Genomic DNA, 5531 nt, shown 5'->3' with positions numbered 1-5531 from the left:
GAAATTGTGTCATAAACAAAAAGAAGTAGGTACTTAGAATTTCGTGTCTCTGTATGAAAAATGTAACCCTTGCAAAATCACATCAATCACACAATCCTTTCGTCCATTCGTAACTGTCATTTTTATTCGAACATATTAAACATAGAAATTTGAAACTTTTCATAGCAATAAAACATAGATATTTTCTAGTTATTATGAACATTTCAAATATTTATAGGAAAATTGTTTAAAGGGGGCAAGCTAAATAATTATGAAAAAAGCCGTCGTAAATATATCATGTAGGGTGTCGTTCAATGAACCTGATAATCAGGAACCCAAAAAATAATTTTTTGAAATTTAAGGTGTTAACAGTTACCTACAACTGAGAGAGTTTCTCCTAACACAAGTTTTCTCTTGTAGGTGAAAAACAAATTAAAAAATTAAATTATGAGAAAAATGGATTAATAGGATTTTACATTTTGCTATATATGTATGTACACGGAGAAAATGAAAAACGAAAATTAACCTTAATATTAAAGCGATATTTAGCCACACTAGCCCGTTGCTTAGTAAGCGACAATAATAAAAATTAAAATTTGGACCCGAATTTGTAAAAATAAAATCCCAGCAAAAATAAATTTAATGTTTATTTTAGTTGATTTTATAAATTTAATTGTAGTAATTAAGAAACTTGAAATAATTTTTAAAGAAACATGTCAAAATTGACATTATTACAAGTTACCCAATAAATTCTAGTATTTCTGCGGCAAATTCAATCATTTACAATCGAACATTGTAATTTTTGCATTTAGTTTTCTCCGTGTACATATACTTTGGTTATATAAAAACTTCTGATTAATTTTTCAATTTGCTGTTACATGTACAATTAACAAAACAAATTAATATCTACTTAATTAATTTGTTAATTACACATGTAAGTGTATTATTACATAACCGATTAAAATATCAGAAGAAGTGCTCAGTATCTATCCATACGTGTCTTAATTAATCACATGAGGATAAAAATTCTTTCGTTCATTGGTGTCTTCTCTCTGTGTGAAAGTGAGTTTTAAATTAAAGAGAAATTTTTCGACGATCGTGTAATGCTAACTGAAAGAAAAAATCCCAAAGACGAGGAGGAGGAGTGAAAGAAGCTATCACGTTTCAATATTGAACATTAATCTGCCCGTACGTACGTTTTGTAGTGTCAAATTGACGATGAATAAATTATTAAAATTATTCGAATATTTTTCGGTCGAGAACGCGAAGCCTAGGTCAAAAACTTGCCAGAAGTTGTTTATTATGCGAAAAAGATGATATGACGTGGGCAATAGACCGGCTAATAAATAAATAAACAAATGAAACAATCACCGGCAGAATTAAATAAAATAAAAAATTTAATTTTGCTATTTTATTTTTAATACTCACGTCTAGATAAATTTGTTTCCCGCTTGTCAAAAATATCTTTCCTTCTCGCTTCTTCTCCCTGTGTTTTGTGTCACTCACCACCGTACGTACGTCCGCCCCGTATAACCGATACCACCGCTGAAGCCTTTTCGTGAAAATTCCAGTTGGAAAACCTCGCGAAAAAACAAAAGACAGACGACGACGCTCTTAACGCGACAGTAAAAGAAAAGTCGTCCGTGCGTGTTGTTGTTAGGACGGCAGTCTTAGCGACACTACCTTTACTTGTATGACTTTAAAATAATGAATGCAGGTTGTCGTTTGTCGGTTCTCTGCACTATTACAAACCTACGCTGCCTACTTATTATGCCGCTATCACCTGTGTTGTATAGTACGTTCAGGTAGGATGCCCGAGGTGTACCTTTCTTTTCGCAACACTTACCTACTGTTAAATCATTGAGAGATTCGTCATGAAATTCTGTAACGCTTTAAGTTTTGACGTTTTGAAATTGTTTCGAACTGACGCCGACGAAACACTTGTTTCAAAATTTGCAACATGTGAATATCAAAATAACTAACCATTCAAGAGTTCTTTCGTTGTTTCAAACAGGAGCAAGCGATGCTTTTGCTTCAGATGGAACAATTAAAACCACTTAAAGTAGCCGTAGCCGACTTATGAAAAAGCTCTTTCATTGTCGTAAACAACAGCCGATGAAGCATTTGTTTCAGGTTGTAACAATTAATAGGTACGACTTAAAATAACTAACCAATCTAGTGCTCTTTGATTGCCGTGAACAACAGCCGATGAAGCATTCGTTTCAGGTTGCAACAATTAATCGATACTGCTTTTCGACTGTCATGAACAAGTTGCAACAAATGAGCATAACCAAGTAGTCAAATTGTTCTATCGTTGTCATGAACAACAATAGCCGATGAAGCATTTGTTTCAGGTTGGAGCAATACTACTTAAAATAACCAACTAATTAATGCGCTCTTTCATTGTTGTGAACAATAATAGTCGATGAAGCATTTGTTTGAAGTTGCAACAATTAGTACTATTTAATGATATTAATCAATCAAATGCTCTTTCACTGTCACGAACAAAAGCCGACGAAACATTTGTTTCAGGTTTCTAAAACTAATACCACTTACAATAACCAACCGATCAAATTGCTCTTTCTTTGCCGCGAATAATAACCGATGAAGCATTTGTTTCAGGTTGAAACAAATGATAATGCCTACTTAAAATAACTAACTAAATCATAGTACTTTTTCATTGTCGTGAACAACAATAGCCGACGAAGCATTTGTTTCACATAACAATCGAGCCAACAAATTAAAGTGTTCTTTCCTTGTCATTCACAACAGACGATGAAGCATTTGTTTCAGGGTGCAACAACTAATACTACTTAATATAACTAATTAAGCAAATTGCTCTTTTATTGTCGCGAATAATTTTGGCACCATTTTGTGGTTCTAGGGTTGTAGATTATTTATATAGGTATTGTAGATTTTAGTAGACTTTCAAAACTGAGCCAATTTTTTTTGGTATCAGAAAAAAAAAAACTATAGTAAGGTGGAGTTTTATTTACTTTTAATTGACTTTTCAATTAAGATAGGTATGATAGGTTTATAAATTACCGTCAAAGTTATTAATATTAAAAAATACAACTGGAACAACTTTATATTTTCGGAAAGGGCATTTAAAGGGTAATTTGTTAACCAATCACGCCTTAATTAAAAAGTCGATTTAAAAAAAATCAAACTTTCACGACGTTAACTTTGCCTCAGTAAAAAAACTTCAACGATGCGTTGTAAAACTGCTATTTAGATAAAATACTTGTTAAGGTTCTTAAAAGTTATAATACTCCACTTTTACTATTTAATTTTGAACTTCTTATCTAATATCATTCAAATCAATTCCGCTGTTTATTACCGAAGTATTTGGATTATTTCAATGATAGGTTAGACGACGAACCCTTTTTAAATGAAATATCGGTATAAGTTAAATAATAATGATAAGATTTTAAAGATAATAAAGTCGATTGAATAGATAGAATAGAGACATTGGTTTCTCAATAAAATTGTAACTTTAATACGTATGACTAAACCAGGATGTTTTAAAGAAGAGTAAGAAAAGTGATGACGAAATGAAAAATTCTACCGCTTCGTACATTTTATTTGTATCCTTTCAGAGTTACACTTATTCATGAAACAAAAACTAAAACTCATTCGGTTATCAGTTTCGAAGATTTCCATGAATAGTTGATAACTATTAATGTAATTACAATATGAAAAATGTAAACTATCTTATATATGTTCATAATTATATTCGTTATTCAAAAATGTCACATCGTACAACACACCATTATCATCATTCCTCTTTCCTATCCTGAGCTAATCTTTGCATTTTCTTAAAACTACAACGTCCCACATCCTTAGCTATTTGTGACAGTAATTTAATAAAATCCACCTCTATCCCTCTTAACTCCTGTTTCTGCTGCTTCCAATATGCCTTTAAGTAGCCCTTCATGTCTGAGAAGGTGTCCTACCAACCTACGTCTCTCCTATTTCACTGTAAAGCCATTTCACACCTTTGTTTTTTTATAAATATTGCAGTACTTGCATATAAACAAGTGAAACACCTTTGTTGGATTGTCTTCTGCCTCTCCTTTACCCATGTATTTAATTATTACTGTAGTATTTACATACATAAAAACAAACGAAGCACCATTGTTGTATTTGCTCAGCCCAATTTCAATTGTTATCGTATTACACGGCACAGATACATAGAAACAATTGAAACGCCATTGTTGGATTGTTTGTCCCATGTCGCTTGTCCATTTTCAATTGTTATAAAAAATGAAACACCATTGTTGAACTGTTTGTTTCAATAAGTTGCCCCGCCTCCTCCCATTTTGTAGTACCTACGTACAAACGAATGAAGCACCATTGTTGGACGCAATGATTCATGCATTGTTCATTGACATTACATCCATGTATTGTTTACGTGAGTATTTTTTATAATCTTTTCGGAAGTAAATGCGGATTATACGTTAGACGGAAGGATTATACGTTATGGAAAAAGTAACTAGATCCTCTTTTTGACGTCATAACTCATACAATCGCAATTTTAATGATGATGCGGGAATTTCGATGCAGCTATGACGAAAATACATTTCAGATGTAATGTAACATAAATTTTTTGTATTTATTTCCACAAATCGTCATAGTACTACGGATATTATTGCTATCATTGACCTGAACATAAAACCGTGGAACTGTGGTTAAGATGAAAAAAATGTCTGACGAAGCATTTTCTTGTAAAATCGATGATGCATTTGAACCGATTCTTTTACAACACGTTTTTGTTATATTTACGTATACATTTCTATTTAATTAGAGATAAAAAGATCCAAATCGCTTTTACACATACGAATGTAAAGTATTAATGTATAATGTGTCAATATGAAGTGAAAATTTGTTGCTTTTACATAGTAAAAACCCGATGCATTAAAAAATAAAAATCGGCAGGATTTTTCGTTTTTAGGCATAATACATTGTTTTTTTCCGAAAATATAACTACGTACCCAAAATTAAATGTTACCTACTTGATAAAATGCATCGTAATTTAATTTTCTTTTTTTACTCCAAAAAAATTTCTTTTATTTGTTATAATACAATAAAACCGCCGAAACCGAAACAAACCGAAACTCGTTTTTTTGCCGAAACTCGACCGAAACCGAAACCGAACTTTCGGTCGGACACTATTTATTAGTAATAGAAAATTTAATTAAAAATTTTGGTGGAGGCGCCAGGACAATTTTATACAAAAGCTACAATGGAGCTATTATTTTGGTTTGATAAGTAGTAGATTGATGAATTTTCATCTTTAAGTAATATTTCTTCTATATAAGCGCAGTTAGGGTTGCTAATTTATATATTTTCATTTTACAATTACACTACAATTTGTAATACACAATATAGGCAACCCAACATACCGCAAATAGAAAAATTCGATTAATAATTACAAAGAAAACTAGAAATAGGGTTTTCTTATGAAAATAACTTGCTTACGTGACACTAAATACTATCCTGGAATAAAATACGACATATTTCGTAGAAATAATTAATTTATTTGTAATATA

The 5531-nt window shown here is 31.5% G+C and overlaps 2 protein-coding genes across 3 annotated transcripts in view; one reads left to right on the top strand and one right to left on the bottom strand.

Annotated features, from left to right (window-relative positions):
• LOC108732564 (protein spaetzle 3) overlaps positions 1 to 1706 on the bottom strand; it is a 102492-nt gene extending 100786 nt beyond the window's left edge. Inside the window, exon 1 of the mRNA XM_025976050.1 lies at positions 1408 to 1706. The gene's annotated coding sequence lies outside the window, so the exon portion shown is untranslated. The remainder of the gene's footprint in view (positions 1 to 1407) is intronic.
• LOC108732619 (serine protease persephone-like) overlaps positions 1 to 5531 on the top strand; it is a 55601-nt gene that overhangs the window by 40826 nt on the left and 9244 nt on the right. The gene's annotated exons all lie outside the window — the stretch shown is intronic.

The sequence above is a fragment of the Agrilus planipennis genome, unplaced genomic scaffold, assembly GCF_000699045.2.
Source record: "Agrilus planipennis isolate EAB-ADULT unplaced genomic scaffold, Apla_2.0 scaffold71, whole genome shotgun sequence".
NCBI lineage: Eukaryota > Metazoa > Arthropoda > Insecta > Coleoptera > Buprestidae > Agrilus > Agrilus planipennis.
Note: the sequence above shows the minus strand (reverse complement) of the source record. Positions and strands in the feature narration are given on the sequence as shown.